Below are 22,490 nucleotides of genomic sequence, written 5' to 3' on the forward strand. Positions count from 1 at the left end.
TGTTGCAGAGACTGAAAAATTTTTGCAGTACCACTTGGAATATGTTGATCTTCCCCACAGCAGAGGAGTCTCTTTTGCCACAGCAAACGTGTTCAACCCTAGCTGCAAATTCCTCTCACTGAAGTCTCTCCAATATGAAGGCAGTTTTGCAATTCCAATGAATAAGGGGTCATAGGGACAGAAATGAAACATTTTACTTTGAAAGTCCCTGCAACTCCCCCAGCGGTCAGAATTTTCTTTTTTAGATGCCCTCTAGACCTCCAGAGTGGGGTTTACTTTGTGCAGGTAACTGGATTTAAAAACTACTCGCTTTTATCAAAAAGGGCATTCATTGTTTTGTTTTCCTTGCTCTGTTGACACAAGAAGGTAAGATGACAATTCCTTTATTCTCTTCCAGTGATTATATCAGAACAGCACTTTTCCAGCTCAGATTGTGGGTATATTTCCTAAATGTAACAGCCACTACATATCTCAGGAGCAAGTTCCACAACAGCAGGAAGAGATAAGGGAGCACATTTCAGCCCTTTGGAAAATCCTGCCCAAAAGGATCATGTCGAGTCTGACAGATTGTCCTTTATTAAGATGCAGATGAACACAAATCACTCCACACTGGGGACTGTATTCCTCTGATCTAAAATGTGACCCCTGAGCCTCCCTTTCAGCTCCTTGGCCTTTCCTCCAATTTCCTCCCATCCTTTTATTTCCTACCCTCACACAGGGTAGCTCCTTTCAAGTGAGCTGTTCACAGCAGAAGCCACGTGCACACCCCTGCACGCACACTTCTGTCGAGCCACCAAGCACAAACAAATCTCCTGTGAGAAAGTATCTGAATTCCCTGGAAGTGGTAGGTACACTGAATATCTGGGGGAGATTCTGGGTAGGACAGTGGGATTTTATATGTCCAAAACATTATTTCATATGTCCAAAAAAAGGGTACTTTCATTTCTCTAAGTTTTTCACATTACTTTTTGTAGAAAAAGTGTTCAGGTCTAGAAAAGGAAAGGCTGCCTAGGTGATTTGCTGCCAAGACCGTTGACTGAGGAAATCAACGTGGAGGAAAGTAGTTGAAGGGATTTGCATTTAATGGGTGTGTGAGGATCATCTAGCCCTTGTTTGGAGAAGGATACACGTATTGCCAAATAAGCTGAAAAGACATTTGGCATATCAATCTCCCAACAGCAAGCCTACCAGAAAGGAGAGGGATCTGCCTCCTTGGTCACGAGTGGTTTGGTGTGCTCAGCACCCTGGGGACCTAGAAGGCGTCTGTCAGATTTCCCAGGCAAATTCGGAAAACTGTCAGTAATGCAAATGAAATGCTGATGCACAGGGACAAAAGCTGCTCAAACTCAGTCTGGCATCCACAGTGCTCCCCAGTCCCAGCAAGCAGGAATGGGAGGGCACCCCGGAGTAACTGCAGGGGCAGACTCAGTACTCCCACTGCCACTCACACAGCGCCAGGATGAGCAGTGGGATACCAGCACAGGAACATCCTCTCCAAACAGCAGGAGATGAAACTGATTTTCAGGTGCAGGCATTCTGCAGGCAGAGCAAAAGGAACAAAGCAGATGTCAGGCAGTCTGCAGCACAGCTCTCCTCTTGCAGGCACCCCTTTGAAGCAGTAATTCTTTCAAGGGGGGAAAGGGAGAAAAAACAGCCACCCAGCAGTGTGCTAATCTTCACAGATGGAGCAGCTTTAATGCTGTCTAATCCTCCAGAGGGAGGAAACAGCATTTTCTTTGTGCCAAGGATATCAAAATGGTTGAAGATGGCAACCTCCACTGACATTAACTTTATTAAAGGAGGCGTATTTCCACGAGCTCTGAGACGGCTTGGTCAAGAGCCAGCTGGAGATGCACTGCATGTAAACATCTACTCGTAACAACAGAAAATAGCAGGCAGTTGGGAACTCCTGGAAGAATACACAGGCACCAAGAATGCATGCAAACTGGAGATTGCATATGACAGCCACACACATCAACTATACAGCTATCAAACAATTGCATAGCAGCTGCAACGTGAGCAGCTAGTTAGTGCTTTTTACTCTTTTTAAATTTGGCTCCTGTATTACTGTGCTGCAGCTATATAATCAGCTTGTACTCTGAAGCAGGAAGTGGTACCCCTGGGTTGTCATAACAAGAATACCAAAACTTCTTGAGCCACTTCCTTGGCAGTGAATGATTTTTACATGTAAGTTAGATGCAGAAGTGAAAGAAAGGAAAAGCATTCTCAGTAAATTTTGAGTATCAGGACCCAGCACTTAATTAAACCTCACTTTAAATAAAAGTAGTATTTACATTCTACTAGTAGATGCTTTCTTGCATCTAAATATCATACAACTGTCACTTCACAATGGCATTGCATACAAAGTCAGTTCCTAAACAGTTTAGATAATGCACAGTTCAAACATCATCTTGGATTCACATTGGTATGTCAGTACATCTCACCCAGCCTGCTTGGGAAAAATGGAAAACTAAAGCTCTGAATCGAGGATCTGAAATATAAAGCTCTACTGTTGTAAGAGAAGCAGAAAATACCCACGCATTCATCTCCCCTTCCTGGAGGACAGTTCAATTATCATCATGTCCCCAAGCAGATTTTGCACTGAATCACTGTGACATCTGCTAGGGAAATGAACACAACTCCCTATCTGCATGCAGCAAATACATTGGCAAGGTTGCAATGGGGGGAAGGGAAATAAGTGTCACTTTTCACACAAACTAGAAAATGACAGCTTGTCACATCCATGAGTAAATACGAGCAGAAGTGAGAGGAGGCAAGATGCTTCTTCACCTTTTCCCCCTACTGTAGCATTACAAAGATACAGATTAAGGACAAAACTGTGGCTTCTTCTTCCCTGCCTGCAGTAACAGCATCTGGACACATTTCACCATCTAGGAGCACTAACAATAATGGATCATATCTGCCACTTGCACAGGTTAGTAGAGCTCCCCTGAGTTTAAGGGAACTGTGCCTCTTTCCTTCCTAGCTGAAGGGCCAGTCCAAGATGCCAGAGCTGGGGGAACAGAAGCCGGAAGAGCCCCAGAGAGTGAGGGTGCAGAGCAACCTCCTTCAGGTCACTTATGGCAAAGAAGATTTGCCTATTGCTTTGTCAGCAGCAGGGACAATTTTATGATACAGAAGCAAGGGGTTTAGTCATGACTTGCTTATGTGCAAAAATCATGATGTAATGTAGTACGACCCTCTTTGTAGAGACAAAAACAAACAAACAAAAAAAGCAACAAATCCTAGAAGAAGGATGAAGTTAGCTTGAATACACCTGTATTTCCCCAAGGACAGGAGTATGCCCATGAACAACTGCTTCCAAGCCACCTACACATTACAGCTGGTCTGTCTGAGCCCACGGGCACCTTTCCCACCTTCTTTTGGTCCAGCACGGAAGGCTTCACCAGTTGCATCACATGGCAAGGCACAAAGCTGACTCCCAAGTGCAGGATGGAGGAAAGCTCATGGTATGAAGTTACTGAGGGAAAATCACCTTCTGGCAAGAGGTCCCTTGGCCCCAAAACCTAACACAGGTGCACCATAACACTGTGACCTCTCCTCTACTGCAGTCACACACAAGGCTGGAAATGAAGGCAGCACAGCAGAGCACACCTGAGACTCAAATCCCTAAGTCTCATGCAGGATGTGCATGATGGATCTGACCTTACATCCATAGAGGCAACAGCAACGTCATTCCAAGCTCCTTTTAAGCTAATGACACCTTTTACACGCAGTTACAGTAACTGCAGCTGGTTTAGATTTTCGTAACAGGCTCTACCAAAAATGCATACATGGTACAAAACCTCTGCATATCACACCTTCACCTGAAACAAATGCATTGCATTAACATCTAACAGCATCTCACTACTGGAGATGGAGTCTCCATGGCTCCCAGTGCCTCCCTGAGAGCTGCAGGACTGGAGACTGGAGGAAGCCACTACTGGAACAGAGCTGTTCATCAATTATGGCTTCTTTTCTGGTGCACCTCCTCCACACCCAAAATCCTGTGTTCAGACATCTCTGTTCAGATACTCTCTGATTCAAATGCCAAGATTAACATGACTGTAAAAAGAGTATCATTTCAGCTTCTTTTTAAAGAGATGTACAGCCTTCTGCCCGCTCTTTCTTGTGCTTTTGCAGTGAGAATTTCTTCCTAATTGGTATCCAAGTGTGCAGAGTCAGATCAATTTCTCTTCAAAAAGGAGTGCTGCTTTTTATCCAGATGAAAACAGATACTACAGACTTCACTTACAGGCTCTGATTTTAAAAATTACTGTAATCAGACTTGATAGAACCACTCTGATAACAGATGTGCGACTAATGTGTTTTCTAATGTTACAATAATTTGGCTACAAAATAAATAAATGGTTTAAAATAAGAAAAACTTTAGGAATTTGGGCAGTGGCGATGAATGCCAAATTCAGAGCTCAGAAGTCTCCTCTGAAATGTTGTTAGTTCATATACTGCTACTTCTCCACAATCCTCATCTTTAAAACTTAGGATAAAGAAAACTTTGAAATTTGGACTCTTGATTTGAATTTGCTTTCTCATGTAAGAAATAAACTTTAAGCTTTCAGGAGTTACATACTTAGAGTCTGATCTCACAATAAAGAACATGGATTTTTCTAGTCAGTAGAAAAATAGCAACAGTTTCTCTTGAAAGCTGCATCACACAGTTTACAACTAGGAACTGTCTGGGAAAAAAAATAAAGTAGAAAAGAAAGACTAGAGGGTTTTTTTAAGCTATGTAAAGCAAGGTTATTATTAGAACTGCCAGAATTCTTTACATTGGCATAATGCAGTAAGAACACTGAAATACTTCTCTACTAAATTATGGTTTTCAGCCAGGCACTTTAAATTGCTATTTTCACAAATCCACATGGTCTAACTGAAGGCATGTTGGCTAGAGCCATGCCACTGCCTGTTTCAAAACAGAGGTGGAGAACAAGTGTATGATCTGCCAGGTACCTCCTCATGTGCTTGCCACAGCCTGACCCACAGCCAGGCTGCTGCTGCTGCCGCCCCTGCCCCAAACACTGCAATGGAAAATTGCAATATGAGCAGGTACAGAGACAGCAAAGGAACACCTGTATGCCCTGAAGGGGAAAAATAAATGCAGCAAGAAAGAAAACTTCAGGCTTAAAACTGCTGTTCCTTCCAAAAGATGCATTAAAATGGTCTCACAGCTATCTTACAGACGTACAAGCAATAAAAAAATCATCGAGAAGTTCAAAAGACAGCGGTCACTTTTATCTGCCACACATTTTGCTTTTGAATCTGCAGTTCTGTGGGGTTTCTCAGATGAGCAGACCACTCTTCTAAGTGTTTCTAACATACCTACTGACTTAGATTCCTATCCTGCAAATCCAAGCAGTCATTACATGCACTCATTCTTGTCTGCTGTATCCAAAGTGTATTTTATACCTATCTATCCACTTTATATTATATCTAGGACATCTTTTAAAATTACTAGCACATGAAACACAAGAGAATTTTGTAAAGTATTTCTGTCACAATACAAAAAGCCCAGCAGTTTTTAAATCAAGAAATCCTAGATAGGTTTCTCCCATCAACTCCAGGTAATCTGGTACATTTCCCACCTCTTCACCTACAAGAACTGTAAGTGGGGGAAGAGAAGGAAGAGAATTCTGCAGCTTCTGCATAATATAACCAAATATCCTCCTCCTGTCAAACCCCCCTCCTCCTCCCAAAATGGCTTAAAATAGATTCACAGTAGACTCTCCATTTGGGAGTGTTACTATCATGCCATTGTTCCAAGCTTTGTACCTCGGAGGATTGGGAACTGAGGTTGTATTTCTGCTAACGAGAACTGAGTCTGTAATACAACAGCCTGAACCAGGACGCCAAGAAGAAAAACAAAACTATGAAAGTGGGCTGCATAATGGGAAGACAGCATAGAGAGCTGACATTGCACACAAAGCCTTATTTCCACACTCCTTGCTTACTTTCTCTTCTACTGCTGTCCAAATTGAATTTTTGTGTTTCTTCTACTCCATGTGTTCCCTACTCTAAGGCCAGCTGAACAACTTTTCTTCCGTAGGAACTTGAGGAACTTGAAGCAAGGCAACGAAAGCTTTCTTGAGAGCTAAAGCCAAGACTTGCCAAGTGAGCAATCCTTACTATTTATACTGATTAGGAGTTTGAGCTTCACTCTACTGTATGGTATGTTATATCAAGAGCCTTGAGCCAGACAGAGATGCTTGGGAAAAACAAGAGAAGGAAGTCACCTCTGACTGCCTGAAGCTCTCAGCCCAGTCTCACACACAGGGTACGCTCTGCCTGAGAGCACAGAGAACAGAGCTGAAAGCAAGCAAACACAGCCAAGAAACTCCAGCCTCAAGGAAAACCAGAGCCTACCTCCCTCTGGTCCTCTTTTCATGTCCTAAACAGACTGCAAGAGTGGCCAAAATACATCCAGAGCTGCTTAACTCAGCATTTTATTCTTTGTCTGTGCCCTTGCAGCCATTTAGCCCTAGCTAGTCTCAGTATCTAAGTTCAGTGATTCAAATCCTCTAGTGAGCCTGTCCATCACTCTCTACTGCTTAATCCTCCTCTGCCTGAAGAAACTAAGGACGGGACCTGCTGTTTAAGTTTCTCCAAGCAGATTTTCTGTGTGTAAAACACTACCATGCATTTCCTAGCCAGCTTTATGTAAATCCTGTACTGTCCAGGTAAATCTAAGGAACAAAGCAAACTCTTCAGAGAACAAATAGCAGGAGCACTTAGGTTGTTTTGCACCACTGTTGACCTTTGTCTGTGTTCATGTCATAGTAAGGGTCCTCAACCAAATCAGCTCTCTAGGCAATGATTTACTCTACCTGTGCTTCTCTGATGGTTAAAGATTGCACAATTTTTGTTTTCTGGAACCAAAGCAGAAGCCCACCAGCCTCTGTGCTTTTTCTCATACATGTTGCTGACAGTAATTCAAACACAATTTTCCTCTCCTCAAATCTCTCACTTCTTGTCTTCAGCTGGGCTGCTCTTCTTCTCACGCCTACTTTCTGAAGGGAACACGACCCAAAATTGGGAAATAAGCACTGGGACTGGCTCTACAGAGCACAGGTCCTTTCTTTGCACAAATGCTTGCAAGCACCACTTGGCTAAAAGAAATTAGAACATTAGCTTATAATGAATGAGGTTTCCTCTCTTTCTGTGCAGCCTCACAAACCAGGCTGCATTACATGTCGGCTCACAGACCAATTAATGCAATTTAGGATCTTTTTTAGATTAAGAACTTGCTGAGATGGGAGCAAATGGCTGAAGGGAAGAGGTTGGATGACATACTGTGCTGAGCTGTATGTGAAGAGTGATACGAAACTGTTTGAACTCACTAGTCAGCATAACAAGGAGATAGAGAAGGCTCTTATTATGCATAAAAGAAAAATATATCTGAATTGTCTATATTTTTTGTTAGTGCTTAATAGAAAAAGGAGAAATTAAAGGAAAAAAAAAAGAGAGATGTTGAGTAAGGGTATAATAAAGTGCAATTAACTCCATGTTGTGTGTAGAGCAATTTCCTCCAACACATCCTCAACGCAAATGAGGCACAGCAGGAACAAAGGCGAATGGAGGCAGCAGTGCTTTCTCCAGAGCATTTACCAGTAGAACTTACCTTTTATAAATGACAGATAAGGATAGGGGTCACTAAATCCTCATCGTTTCAGCCCAAATTCAGATTCTGCTGTTCTAAGTACCACATAAACATACATGAAATCAAACCTGCCCTCAAATATTTGCAGTCTAAAGACAATAAACTAGAGAAGGAAGGAAATGTTTATCATATACAGATAACAAGTGTTAGTTACATGGTAGCTAGCATCACTGAAGGGAGAAAGAAGCCAGGCAAGTCAATTTACTTAAGGGTAGGAGGATTATAAAGAAGGACATTATGGAAAATGGGCAAAAGGGCTGGATAGGAAGTGACTTGTTGATGGATTTGATCTCCTGGTTCAGAAATCACCCTGAGTCAAGCAGGCACAGAGGTCTGCCTTGTGCAGTCTGCCAGCTGCAACCATGTACCCCTGTGCAATGTGGGACTCTGCAGAGGAACCTCCCAAAAAGTGCAGCACTGCTGCCTTCCCAACCATGCACAGCCAGTGCTCCTCAGCATCCACACACTGCCCAGGCCTGATCACTCAGAGCTTGCATCAGTTAGTAGTATCTATCTCTTCCCTGTTTCTGAGAGAAGGAGACCCAGGCAGTGACCCAGGCTGCCAAAGCAGTGCTCTGCAGAAACATTTGCTCCCCTTACCATTTACTGTCCTTTGCATTTTCCAGTGAAATTCCTCACGACCCAAGAAATCCCAATTGGCATCTGAAGGCTATCAGGATGAGTATACTCCGTAATACAGGCACAAGGCAGTACCCTTCTGGCTTTCTCCCTGCCTGCACAGCTATTCTCCTTTTTAATGAAAACAAGGACTTCAAGAGAGAGAAGGGGAAATGGTGCACAAACAAGTTTATCGCAACGTTCAGTCATTTGGGGGCCATGCTGCAGGCCCAAGTCCCAGAGTTTATCTGAGAAAGCAGTGTCCCAGGAATGCGCAAGGCTTCAATGCATGTATGCACTCTTTTTAGGCTTTCAGAACTTTGCCGATGCACCAAGCTTAAAAAAATAATGTTTGAATCCTTTAAGCATTTTTCTTCCAGCTCTTGGAAAAATGCTCCTTTTTAAATGCTTATTAAATGTCTTTGGGTTCATATATGAAGCGGATGATTCTGGATTTCTGCCTTCTCTCAGAACAATGAGCAAATGGGTATCTATGCTGTTAACTCCCCTATTGATTTTGTGATTCACAGGGTAATCAATTTGCCTGTCTCTCCCCAGACTTCTGCCTCAGGGCAAGGAGGGCTATACTAATGCTATGGGACAGTGGGGCTGTCTCTGCTGCTGTGTTACAAATACTGCTGATCTGTGAACACACACTCTCAGTTGTTTTGGTTTTTTTTTGCCTCCTCCCTCTCTAATGGCATATTCACCTGAGGAGGTCAGTAAGTAGGTAAGTCCCAGATTCCCATAACAACTAATATCCTCCCCACTCCTGCACCCAGCAAACTAATAGAGCGCATTCACAACTTACCAAGATTGTCAATTGCATACCTTACCATCATCACTTAGGCTTTATCTGTTTCTCTTCAGTCATATCAGCACTGTCTGTGTTGATATTCCTGTATTTGTGGTTCATATCAGTCTGCGACCCACTGGATACCTCTTTGCTAACACAATTACGTGGTTTAGGAGAGATTTGCTTCAGCTGAAGCAGTATTCACTTTTCTTCCTGAGGCTCACTATCCTCCAGTCCAACCTATACTCATTGCATTCCACCAGCAAATAATACAACCCGTGGGTGTTTTTGCATCCTTCTTTCAAATGCTGCACTGTCTTGGCTAACAATGTTTGCCAAAGTCTCTGCATCAGCACATTTTGAGTTCTGGCATGCCCTTCTGCATTTCTTGTAGTCTGTAGATTTTATTTTCTAGTACCTCCACGGCACTGGACAGTTGTTCAACCATCTTAAATTTCATAAACCAGCCCGGGGGTTTCCCTCTGCCTTGCAAATTATAACTGATTAATATAACTGGTCAGTTTTGCGCTGTCTAGTAATAGCGTTCTCTGATGGCTTTGTCTCAGACCCCACATGGCAATTCATCAGGGACCATGTTAACACCCACAATGGAAAAAGCTGGTGTCTCAGTTTGCATTTTCAATTTGTATTCACGTATTAAAAACAGAACAAGAAAATGCACTCTTCACCTCTTGGTCACAATTCTAAAGTCTGAGACATATCAACTGATTCAGAATGGGAGGGAAAAGAAGTCTTATGACTGTCTTCATCTTTTGCTGATACCCACTGTCTGCATAAAAGGCTTTTTCAGTTGGCCTCTGCTTTTCCAGAGCAATGTCAGCTATGGTGCCATTTTTAGCTGTGACATTTTCCCCACTCAGAATATTTTCTTAGTCCATTATACCCCATGTACCATCTGCCATACAATAGTCACACAGTGCCAAGAAACCTGGTCACAGTCTGCTTTATTCAGTGGACAAGCCCTAATTGCTTAGCCTGGCACAATATGAGCCTCCACATAGCACAGCATCCCATTCCAACTGCTTGTGCCACGGTTTCTCCAGGGTACAACAATCCAGCACAACCTCAGAGACAGCTGTGATCACCGATTAGTTCCAACACAGAACAGTTGTGCTTCCATTCACCTGCTGTGAAGACAGGAGGGAGCACCCATGCTGCAGGCCTCCAGATGCCCTTTGTTCCCAGTTTCACGCTGAGAACACGGCAGAAAGGAAGAGGCTGTGAGACTGGGAGCCACGGAAAGCACTGCACATCCTGGATGCAAATTGTCCAAGTGATTCTATTGTCCTGCCTGGTGCTAAAGAGTGCTGGAGGGGTGGGGAACAGGAAGGCTGGGGTTATAGTGTTGCCTCTGGCTTTGTATTGGATGCAGCCTCAGTAATATGTGCCAGGATCATCTAACCTGTTGAACAAAGGGCAGATACCAGTTTTAGTATCTCCCTTGCAGGCCGTACAGTTGTTGGCTCTGAACACCTTGGTGCCAGCACTGTAGAATGCAAACACCCAGTCTCATGCTCCTCCCCTGTGAGCTGGCCACGGCTCCTCGGATTCACAGGCAGTGACACAGACCAACCTGCCAAGAGAAACACCACAGTCCAGGGTAACACTCAACACTCCTGCTCCACCTCTGTTTCAGTGTCTAGAGAAAAAAGATGCCAAGGCTGAACTCAATCCTGACATAACTAGGGAAATATCACAGTCCCACAGCTGTGACACCCCATCAGCCTGTGTTAACAAGGAGGGAAGACTTGTCGTCCTGCCCAAATACACCAGTACACTCTGAGCTGCTGCTGTCTCTAGGTCTGCTGCTCTCTCAGCCTGTACAGACAAATGAGTGTTTGATACGACAATGACATTTTCTTTTTGATCACTGGGTATTTAGAGCGGAAGTGGTAGGCCAGATGTTACTTCTACATGGTGGAAATCAGGACAAGTTTGGTGGAAAGGGAAGGAAGAATAACATAATGTACCAGGAGTCCAGTACCACAGTACTAATACTCACTTGTTAACCCCTACTGTAGTTCCCCATCAAAGCAACCTTTTCTTGAAATGTCTCAAGGCCCAAATCTGTGGGATGCTGTGGCCCCTCCTTGAAAGTCAGTAGAAACCAATGGCACTACTCAGCATTTTGTAAGATCAGGCCCTTAAAAAGAAGTAAGATGGCTCTAAGAAAGCCTACCAGATGCATTAGTAGATAGGCAGAGTGCTTGGAGAGGGGCCAGGAAAGAACTGTGCCTGAAAAGGCTGCCTGTGGGAAGCAGGTCCTTTGTGACACTTCTCCTGGACTGAACACACCTGCTAGTCCCACTCACCACTGTCTTGGGAAGCAGGAAAAAGCAGCTCTCAATCTGTTCTGTTTCTGCCTATCATTCAGTTGCTGGGAAGGAGCCATTTGGATACAGCCTCTGCACTTTGCTTGGTGATAGGTTTCATTCATAGACGCCTTTCCATGAAGTCACTTATTTTGGGGTTGGAAGATACCACTCACTTGTGCAAAAAGCAAGGATAAGCCAGTTCTAAATAAAGAGAAAGGAAGGTGTAAGAAAGGCAAGGAGAGGAGCTATGTTCTTAGAAATCAGTTTCTGCACTGGCAGCTAATTATTGTTTACACTAATTCAAATATTTAATATACAAAAGAATTACTGTTGCATAAAATGCAGTTGAGGCAATTTTACTGTAGCTTATTAGCAGTAATGGATTATACTGAACACACCATGCTTAAAGTCAGATATAAAGCCACCAATATGTAAATGTAATTTTATTCTTCCTCTTTCCCTTGAAATGAGAAGGGCTTGGCAGAGACAAAATGGGGATTACTAAAGTAGGAGAAACTGTAAAATGGCAAACTAAACTACAGCTGACTTCACACAGTAATTAATGAGAGAGACGCTGCCTCTCTGGTCATGTGCATCCTATGCATCTCTGCTTGAATGGCCCCTCAACTGGAGAGCAGCTCGTCTATGAAACAAAGGAAGGGGAAAGAAAATGGGAGCAGTTAATATAAACAGAGATTTGCCTAATATTTTTGTGGAATATTGTAAAGAAATATTGTATTAAGGCACTGCATTTTGAAATTTGTATAAAGCACTGCAGTTTCTAAGGTATTAATATAGTGGGACACAAATGAAACCAAAACAAACAGCAAGTTGTCAATGCAACAAATTATCGCCTCATGGGTAGGAGACAATCAGAATCCCAGCTGCCATTAACAGTAGTAGTATTTCACCTTACTCTCCCTCACATGGTGCTAAGAACATTCCCTCTCAATAAGTATCTCTGAGATGCAGCTATACTTCCTTTTTTTAAAAGTTTTTTTCTTTCTTTGAGATCCAAGTGCTATTTAAGTAGACAAAAAGAGGACTTGACTGCATATAAGAAAACACTCTTAGTTGTCTGGTCCATAGTTAATCATCACCAGCTCTTCCTACCACCCAGTCAAAGACTTAGACAGTTCAGTGGTGCTGGGACTAAAAGGAAGGTGGCACTGGTTAGTGGCTAGTGCCACCTTGTGAACAAAATCCCAAACACCCTTCCTTCACCCTTTTTATCAAACGGTACTTATGCAGCAAAGCAGAGTAAAAAAGTAAAATCCAACTTTTGCATGAGTAAGTAACTTCAGGATAAGACATCCATATTTAGGGATAAAACATGAGACTAAGCCTCCAACCAGGCCAGACAAGAGCTTGACAAAACAGAGACAGTCTAGAAAGAAGATAAATATTTTACAGTACAGCTGATGGTAATAGAAGCGATTTCTTTTTCACTGCATTGCAAACAACATGTACACAGGGATAACCAACCCTCCAACTTCCCTATGGACTCCACAAGAGTGGGATTTGCAGTGTTCTGGCCAGGAACAGACGGGAAAGACAGGAGAGATCAGGTGAAGAGCAGCACTGGCACTTCTCGTAACATACTAACAATTTTTATTACAAGCTCTGCTCCTGGCACCATGCAATTGTAACTGAAACCTTCCACTAAACTAAAATTATTTTGTATCACTTAAGGCACTTCCATATACTTTTCTCCTCCCTGCTCACCTCTCCTACACCCTCGCCCCATCTCATGGATTTTGAGTACCCACTTCATCAGGTTTTTTGATCAGGTTTGGCTGTATCAGTGGTTCCTCTTTTCCCAACATCAAGCGTCAGCAAGGAGGGGGATGCATTAGATCTCCCATCCTAAAGTGCAAGCCCCTTTGCCATCTTAGAGGTACAACTAGCTCTCACGGAAATCAGATGAAATTTTCCCCTCAACTTTGACAGAAGGAGCCTTTTACCATGCCCATTTCTAATTTGGGGAAGTACTTCCAGTTTTGTCCTTTTACCCTATCCTCTCCTTTTCAAGGCTGCATTGCAGTTAACTCTTCATCTCCTATGCTTTAAAGACTTGATGTTTGCAGCAGTAGGAAAATAAGAATTAGAACTCACACCGAATGTACCTCCTGGTTTCTTATGGACCAGGAGCGGGACTTCAGCTTACCAGGTGTCTGCTGGAAATACAACACAGCAGATAGGGAGCAGTGTAGGAGGTTCATGGAGTGTGCGGAAGGGAACCTCCTGACACAGCTGGTGAGGGAGCCAACTAGGGAAGGCCCTGGACCTGTTGTTTGTGAACAGAGGAGTGATGGGTGATATGATGGTTGAAGTCCCTCTTAGGCAGAGTGACCACAAAAAATGATAGAGTTTTCTATTCTCAGAGAAGGATGGGGATCAGCAGAATGACTAACTTGGACTTCCAGAGGGCAGACTTTGGCCTGTTTAGGAGACTGGTTGATAGAGTCTCTTGGGAAGCAGTCCTGAAAGGCAAAGGAGTCCAGGAAGGTTGGTCATGCTTCAAGAAGGAAATCGTAAAGTTGCAGGTGCAGGCTGTCCCCACATGCCTAAAGAAAAGCTAGTGTGGAAGAAGAGAAGCTTCGCTGAACAGAGAGCTTTGGCTGTATCTCAAGGGAAAAAAAGGAGGGTTTATGAGCTTTGGAAGAGGGGGCAAGCCTCTCAGGCAGACTATAGGGATACCTTGAGGTTATACAGGGAGAAAATTAGAAGGGTCAAAGCCCAAGGAGAACTTACTCTGGACATTACTGTAAAAGACAATGAAAATGTTCCCATAAATACATTAGCAACAAAAGGAGAGCTAAAGAGAATCTCCACTCTTTACTGGATGCAGGAGGAAACATAGTGACAAAGGATAATGAAAAGGCTAGGTACTTAATGCTGCCTTTGCTTCAGTCTTTAACATTAAGATGAGTTGGTCTCCAGCTACCCACTAAAGTGGAAGACAGGGAACAGAATAAAGATCCCTGGGCAAATTGTCAGTGACCTATTACACCTGTGTGGCCAGCAGGACTAGACAAGTGATCACCCCCGTGTACTTGGCACCGGTGAGGCCACATCTTAAAACCTGTGAAGTTTTGGGCCCTCAAGAATGACACTGAGGCGCTGGAGCATGTCCAAAGAAGGGCAGCAAAAGCTGGTGAAGGGTCTGGAGCACAAGTTTTATGAGGAGCAGCTGGAGGAGCTGGGCGTGTTTGACCTGGAGAAAATCAGGCTCAGGGGACACCTTATCACTCTCTACCACTGCCTGAGAAGAGGTTGTAGCCAGGTGGGGATCAGTTTCTTCTCCCAAGTAACAGGTGATAGGACAAAGTAATTGGCCTCAAGTTGCACCAGGGGATGTTTAGAATGGATATGAGGAAAAAATATCTTCACCAAAAGGATTGTCAAGCACTGGAGCAGGCTGCTCAGGAAAGTAATGGATTCACGATGCCTAGTAGTATTTTGGAGACTTGTAGATATGGCACTTAAGGATGTGGTTTAGCAGTGGACTTAGCAGTGCTGGGTTAACATTTGGACTCAATGATCTGAAGGGTTTTTTCAACCTAAACAATTCTATGATTCTTCAATTTTTCACTCCAAGATCCTTCCCTTTTCCCTACAGGGCAGAAGGTAAGAGTAAAGGCTTGAAGTCACCCAGGAAACCAACAGCAGGGCTGGGAATGGTACTCTTGTCATTCAAATTGCAGTGACAAATCATTCAGGAACCAGGTTTCCCTACATCAGAGCTAGTATCTCTCATTAATAAAGGATCTGCTCTGCATCAAGGTGGCTTGCTAGTTAGATACTGAACCAAGATATGGGAAATAATTTTTCAGTCCCATTTTCACACTAATTTAAATTTGAAGGAGGGAAAATATAAATCCCTTTGTCTTACCACAAGGGGGATGTCCTTTCTTCCTCTTCTTACCAAACTCGCATAACTGAATGGTTACAATTTTTAGGACAGGTATTGCCTCTTACTCTGAGTCCACAGCACCTAGAAAAATGCTGTCCTATTCAAGGGTTCCCAGACATCACCACAACAAGCATGTAGTGAACATTTTAAAAGGGGTTTGTTCAATAGAATCCTCGTCGGAAGATGACGTGTTAAACTTGGCATTTGGGGTCCATTCACCCTGGGTTCTGAGACTCTCCTGTCGTATCATACCATCTACAGTTCCAGAAATTTATATTTCTTTCCACACACTGCAATATTCAACACATGCACCATAAAATCAATACCAATATAAAATTAGCTAAAGTAAGGATATATGATATTAAAGGCTCCAGGAATTGTCAAATCAAGCCACAAAAGAAAATTTCTCATACTTTGCTTATATTTTTGCCTCATACTTTACTCATATTTATGAATGTAATCAGCAGTAACATATTCACAACTCAAAGGCTGGCTACATGAAACAAAAACTGTATCATCACAGTAACAGGGAGTTACACTACTCCTACCTATGCTGCAAAACCATTTGAGCGTCCCTGGAGCAAAGTTTGGCATTGCACATCTTCAGCTTTGGCATTTAAATATGAATAATGCCACTGTTGCAGCTACAGTTTTAGTTGCACACTGAACATGCCAGGCACATTCAAGCTCCTCTCTTTAAATTTTTGAAGGTTTTTTGGTTTTTTTTTTATTAAAGAAAAGGATATTAATTTTTGGAATTTTCTTCACAGTATTACAAAATGCTGCCTGACACTGAATTTCCTGCCAAACAATAGGCTGACCTGGCGCATGAACAAACTATGCTGCTGCTAGCATTAACAAAACAGTCTTGCTCCTTCATCAGGCATTCACAGGTAGCCTTTTTTTTTACAGAAGTACTAATATATCTTAATATCTAACTGCAAAATCATTTTATCTTACTGATCTGCTATTGATGACTGAATCAGGAAAATGTCTCCCATAAAGAAGTCTGTAAAAATGAAGCATAAACTGTGCATCATGGAATCAAGATTAAAGCTCTCAGTTGCTAAGTTTACACCCTCTTCAGTGGGCTTTTGAGAACACCACTGCCCTACTTCAGGAGATGCATTTGGTTAATGCTGTAGGCTCTGCTTGTGGTATTTTCTTTTCCTGTAAGGTTTATGGGTTTTGGAATTTGGAAAGTAGCTTGGAAAGGAACCCTTAAGCCTAAGGGCAGGTTAGTATTTTGTATAGAGGAAAGTCTGTAAGAGGAAGCTTTTTCACTGTTTCTAAAATACATTCTGGCTCTGTATTAGCTTGATTGTTTCAGTTTACTTTGAGGTGGGTCCTTGTCTCTTCTCAGTTTTACTCTTCTTTCTAACAGGCTTTTTCTTGGCCATTGTTTCCCAGCCAAGTACAGGGCAAGAATACACAGATAGTTGCTGATCCTTAATTTATTAGCTGCTTTTAAAAACAAAATCAAAACCTGAAACTGTTACTGGAAGCTGATCCAAAGCCAGAAAAGTCTTGAGTGGCATACACTGTATGGAGCAAAGAGGGCATGCTACTGTGTCAGGTGGAAAGTCCGGAACATCTGCATATTCAACTTCCAGTAAGTGACTCAGATTCATCTGGTCAAGAGGTCACAAGAGTGATGTTCCCTGAGGCCAGGTCCTAAAGGACACAACCAAGCACCCTCAAATGCTGAATGTGAAATCTGTGATTAGAGACTTTAGCCAGATAGTCACAGCCAAGTTTATGAAGTTGTACAGGATTTCAGAACTATCTTTCTGAACGTAGTTCAGAAAAAAATGGTGGCAATTGTTTTGAGGCTTCTTCAAAGTGTTTTCATGTTCCTATGAAATTCGGTTTGCAAATAAAACAGATGGAACAGAACATTTCTCAGTTTTGTTTAGCTTTTTAGAAGCCAAAAACAATCCTCCTTTCCTCTCTCCTTATCTTCTTCCATCCTGCTTTTGAACACTGGTTTTAGCAAAATAGCAACAGGTCTGTTACATTTTAATGAAAAATGTTAAAAATAAAATCAATATTAAAAATTCCAGTTAAGTGTCCCATTCCACACAAAAGTTTGAAGCCAAAACTGGGAAAAAGGACAACCAAAAAAAGCTCATGAATATCCTTGAATTTCAGATGCACAACAATCCCATATATATGAAGATACCATTATCCCATTGAGCAGCAGCTTCTCTGCTGTACCAAGTTTACAACAGAAATCCAAGAGTCCAGAGAAACGGGCTGTGGAAAAATACTGAGTGGAACCTAGAGAGAAGGCAGGCTTGTCTACTGGTAATTTGCCTACTTTCTGACCTTTCCCTGTAATTACCTTCATTTATTCCCATTCTAAGTTCTCTGGATGCTACGGGCATCAGAAACCAGAGCTGGAGTTGATTGGTGCCATCTAACTTAAGACAGCACAGCACCCCAAAGTGGGAACAGTGAAAAAGCACTGAAGTGACAGTGAAGTATAAGGCTTCTTACAAGTCAAAGGAGGAAAACAGAGCTGGATTTATATTTTCAGTCACACAGGTGCCTTTCTAAGTATTTCACATCAAGTATTTTACAAGCATGCAAGTTAAACCTGTGTCTTGGGCAAAGACCTTCAAAAGCAATCAAATTTTCCAAGATGAGACCTAAAATTTGCTGGGAGAGGGGGTAAATGGTCCCAAACAGAATCATTTAAGTAGAAATACACAAAATCACTATTAATTTGGAAGAATCATGTCATCTTTTTCTTGTGCCCTTGTCTTCCCTGACTGCACACAGCACCCTGCTGCAAACACAACGAACGGTGCATATCAGCCTAGGAAGTGGGAATGAAAAAGGTTCTCTAATGGAACTTCTTACCTGGCTAATGGCCTCTGTCTTTGCAAGCAATGCCTCTGTGTGCCTCCCCACAGTGCAGGCTCACCATCTGCCTTTGTTCTAATAAATGAACTCCCATTACAAACACAGAGCACAAACATACTCATATCCTGAGCCTACTGCACCCAAGGGCCTGATGTTTTTGCAGTATGCATAACTAGCAAATGTTTGCTCCCAAATGTTTGAAATGGTTCACAATCTTTCCTAATAACAATCATAACCAGTGAAAAATTCATCACAGCTATATTGTGGTAAGCTCCTTAAAAAGTACTTATCTATTTTTACTAATTGTATCTCAGCAATATCTTTCCAATATAAAATTCTGCTTCCCACAGAGCCTTGCATGTATTACTAATACCGTACACAATCAGATGCCACCTTCCTGCCTCCCTGTCTTCCAGTCTAATTTTGGAACCTGCAGGCTTTCATTTCCAAAATTTCACTTTTTAGATGAACAGCTTATTTAATTATATGTCATCCCTGGTCTGTGAAACTCAGGATTTTTTTTTCCCAGAAACTTAAACATAATCTTACCATTTTTCCTTCACACACTGATGCTCAACACTGATATCCTCTCCAAATATATATATATCTTTCAAATAACTCTTCCATAAAGCACTTTCTAACTGATAATTTGTATCTCTCAGTATATTCAGATGTATAAACTGTACAACAGCTCAAGCAAAAAAAATTTTATCAAGTGACCATACAAATGACCTTTCAGATTTCATATACCAGTTATGAGAGCAAGGCTGTATGTTTTACAGCTGACTGCTGATGCTTACAGATTCTGGAGTTTCAGGTCCCACTTTTATAGCACTTGGTTTCATAGAAGTGATGCACAATCAACCATGCCTCTAGTATTATATTAATTACTTAAATATTCTGCCTTTGGAACCCAAGGAACTTTCAGGTACCTGAAAGATGCACCTGAACTAGCTTTTTAGCTATCAAATGAACCACATAAAACCTGCTGTGATACCATCAGTTTAAAGTTCAAATTTTTTTTCTCAGTAGTGCATATTTCTAAGCAAAGAAAGCTCACCCATCCATACAGTATAGACACAATACCTGGTGGATTTCTGTCTAGTCGTAGCTTGTTGTCAGACATCAGATCGCATCAACCAAATTTGACAGAAGCTGTCCTTTGACAGAAAGGACACGTAATGTCAGGCAACTCAAAGACTTCATACTTCTGTAAATTTGATGAAAATAGACGGCAGTCAGACCTTACCCGTGTCCTCCCTGAAGCACTGCTCATTAACATCATTCCTTAATATATGCTGTCCAATTCCAGGAGGAGACATCAGAGAATCCCACACTGAAAAGTGGCATTTAGGATTCCCTGACTTCAGGAAAGCCTTAATCCAAGTTCATACTTTATTAAACATCAGAGGATGTAAGCACAAGGCACCAAATCATTTAAAAAAAAATAAAATAAATTTTTTCAGTCCCATTACTTCAACAATTATTTGCTTCTATCCTAAATATTGCTCAGAACAGGGTGTTGGCATAAAGGAACTTACTACTTATGCTTGCCAAATAGAGCAGCTAGTTCAGCTTAGGGGGAACAAAAAGCAGGTCTTCTACAGACAATTGAGTCATCTCAGCAGCCTCCACTGATTGCAGACAACTTAAATCAAAGAACAACCAAGACATTTATTACAATCACAGCATAGTAGCTTGTTTGTGCAAGGTGAGCATGATTCAGTGCACGTATGCTTTTTTCAAGTAATTTTAATACCATTATCCCTGATTACTACATCTCCCTAAGGACAGTTCTACACAGAATAGTTTAGGTTGGAAAGGACCTTAAAGATCATCTAATTCCAGTCCCCCTGACAACTTCCACTAACCCAGGTTGCTCAGGGCCCCATCCAGCCTGGCCTTGAACACTGCCAGGGATGGAGCATGCACAGCTTCTCTGGGCAACCTGTTCTGGTGCTTCACCACCACACAGTAAAGAATTTCTTTGATAGATCTAACCTAAATTTCCCCTCTTTTAGTCTGAACCAGTAACTCCTTGTCCTATCACAGCAGTTCCTTCAAGTTAGGGTACTAGGTACAGGTGCCCTCAGCATGTGCTGCTGGTGAGCTTACTTGAGCTTGGAAAGGCTGAAGAGTTCAGGGGAGTATATCCAATTTACTCAGCACTACAGCAACTACATGCACAACCATCAGTCACTGTGTCTCACATGATGTGGCAAGGATTTCTTAAAACTGACTCAACTTCCTCAAACTTTACCACAGTTACAAAAAATTGCCATGATTTAAAGTTCACAGAAGCAGAGTCATAGAAACCAGATTAGCCTTTCTGCCCATTCATCTCAAAATAACATCTGGTTTATGAGAACTATAGCAGATCTTTCTGGCAGGGGCATTAATGCATGCTACTTTATTTTCCAGGTCTGACTAGAAATGAGACTGAGATATAATAAAAAAGTTAGAAATACTGCTCTCCATTTAATGTGCTGCTACACAAAAGAGTGTACACAGAAATACACAGAAACACCGAAGCTACAGCCACTCACAAAAACATGTATTATTGTTCTGGCAATAGTTAGTTCAGTGTAAAAATGAACTCAGTGGCTGTCTGCAGCTAAGTCTATTGGGCTGACTCAAGTCCTCTAATTAATATTTTTGATTCTTGCCTACATCTCATTTCCTTTCAGGGATGAACAGTTCATTGCACTTGCCTTTGCATACGATGACAAGCACAGCACAGTGACAAGGTGCCATGCAAGACATTCCTTCAGTCTCATTTATGTGCTGTATACTCCGAAAGGACCAAACCTCCAGCCCTGAAAGGCACTTGGAATTACAGGCCTCAAACCCCACTAAATATCAACAGAGCTCAGGCTACATGTAGTCATTGCAAAACTGCTGTGCTAAAGATGAACATTCACTGATGAAAGCCACCAAATAATGATAGATCAGATTAGAATAGTGCTGTCATTGTTATATCCCTTTTTAGCATAGCTTTTCATTTACTATAAATGTTACTAGATATTTATTACTAGCATGGCAGAAAGAGCTAAAGGGTTGCACAGCAGGGGTCAGCAATGCATAAATCTCTGGGATAATGCTCTCCATAAAAAAAAAAGGAGATGACATGTAATAACCCTCCTCAAAGAATCATTAGGAGAATTGTGTGATTTAAGCATTTTTTCCTCTGAGGCCAAAGACTTGTGATACAATAAATTCAGTTGTGGGGCTCATGGTATCAGACAAAAAAACCCTGTGGTATCCTGACGCGAAGCAACAATCTGTTGCAAATTTATTTCTAACCATATCAACTGAATACGACCTTTGGCAGCTCCAATTTGTTAAAAAATTTTGACTGGTTAACTTTGTAACATTAAGCTTTAGGCTGGAAAATTATTACTTCTTTCTTTCCATGCACATACGGCCAGTGTTAAGAGCCTGGGGAAAAAAAATCATTATCACATCTTATGTCTACTTTGTCATAAACAGAGGCAAAAAATCATCTCTGGTCCACATCAGATGTGCATGACTGGGTCATCTAGCAACACACAAGTCCAGTGGAATGACAGCCTGAGTCAATCAGTCACATACTCATATACACAGCCAGAGATGAAATCCCTACTCAGAACAGGGCCACCCTCAAAGTCACAGGGTGCTCGAGGCATTGGCCGGTCTTATTCCAAGTATTCCCAAGAATGAAGGTTCCACAACTTCTCTGGACCCTGCCCCAGTATTTGACCTCCCCTTAGTATTTCACTGGAATTTCCCCTGTTGCAAATTGTGTACATTATACAAGATCAGCACAGGCCATTGCACAAGTCACCGGATACTCCTGGGCTTCCTCTGCTGCAGAGCAGCTGTTCAAAATGCAGGTTAAAGACCCAGGCATGGTTTTGAAATTACATCATCCAAGAACACAGAAAAAGGCCTGCAGGGCAAAATGCCACAGTGCAAAGTGCTGTAAGGAAAGGATGAAGTTCCTTCAAGCAGTTAAGTCTGCTGCAGCAACAGTACGGTGCCTTTTAGTGGCAGGAAGAGCAAAGACCAACACAACTTTCCTCAGAGTGATGGAAAAGAATTAAGACCTCTGCTCAGGAAAGAAGCAGCTGACTACACTTCATATCCAAGAAAGTACTCCTGACTTGCTGGTTTCAGTTCCAAATAGGAAACTCATTTGCAATACCTCAAATATTTCTGCACATGAAATGAAGAACATCTGAAATTAATTAAGGATAAAGACGACCTGATCCACTAGCATGCTTCTTCAAGCATGAAATCAGA

General features: G+C 42.1%; 1 protein-coding gene across 1 annotated transcript in view; it reads right to left on the reverse strand.

The window, feature by feature from the left end:
• The window catches only part of METTL6 (methyltransferase 6, methylcytidine), a 39,079-nt gene that overhangs the window by 6,949 nt on the left and 9,640 nt on the right, over positions 1 to 22,490 (reverse strand). The window lies entirely within an intron of this gene.

Source organism: Corvus kubaryi, unplaced genomic scaffold (genome assembly GCF_017639235.1).
Source record: "Corvus kubaryi isolate FWS band 111438036 unplaced genomic scaffold, C.kubaryi_AGA036_p1.0 37398, whole genome shotgun sequence".
NCBI lineage: Eukaryota > Metazoa > Chordata > Aves > Passeriformes > Corvidae > Corvus > Corvus kubaryi.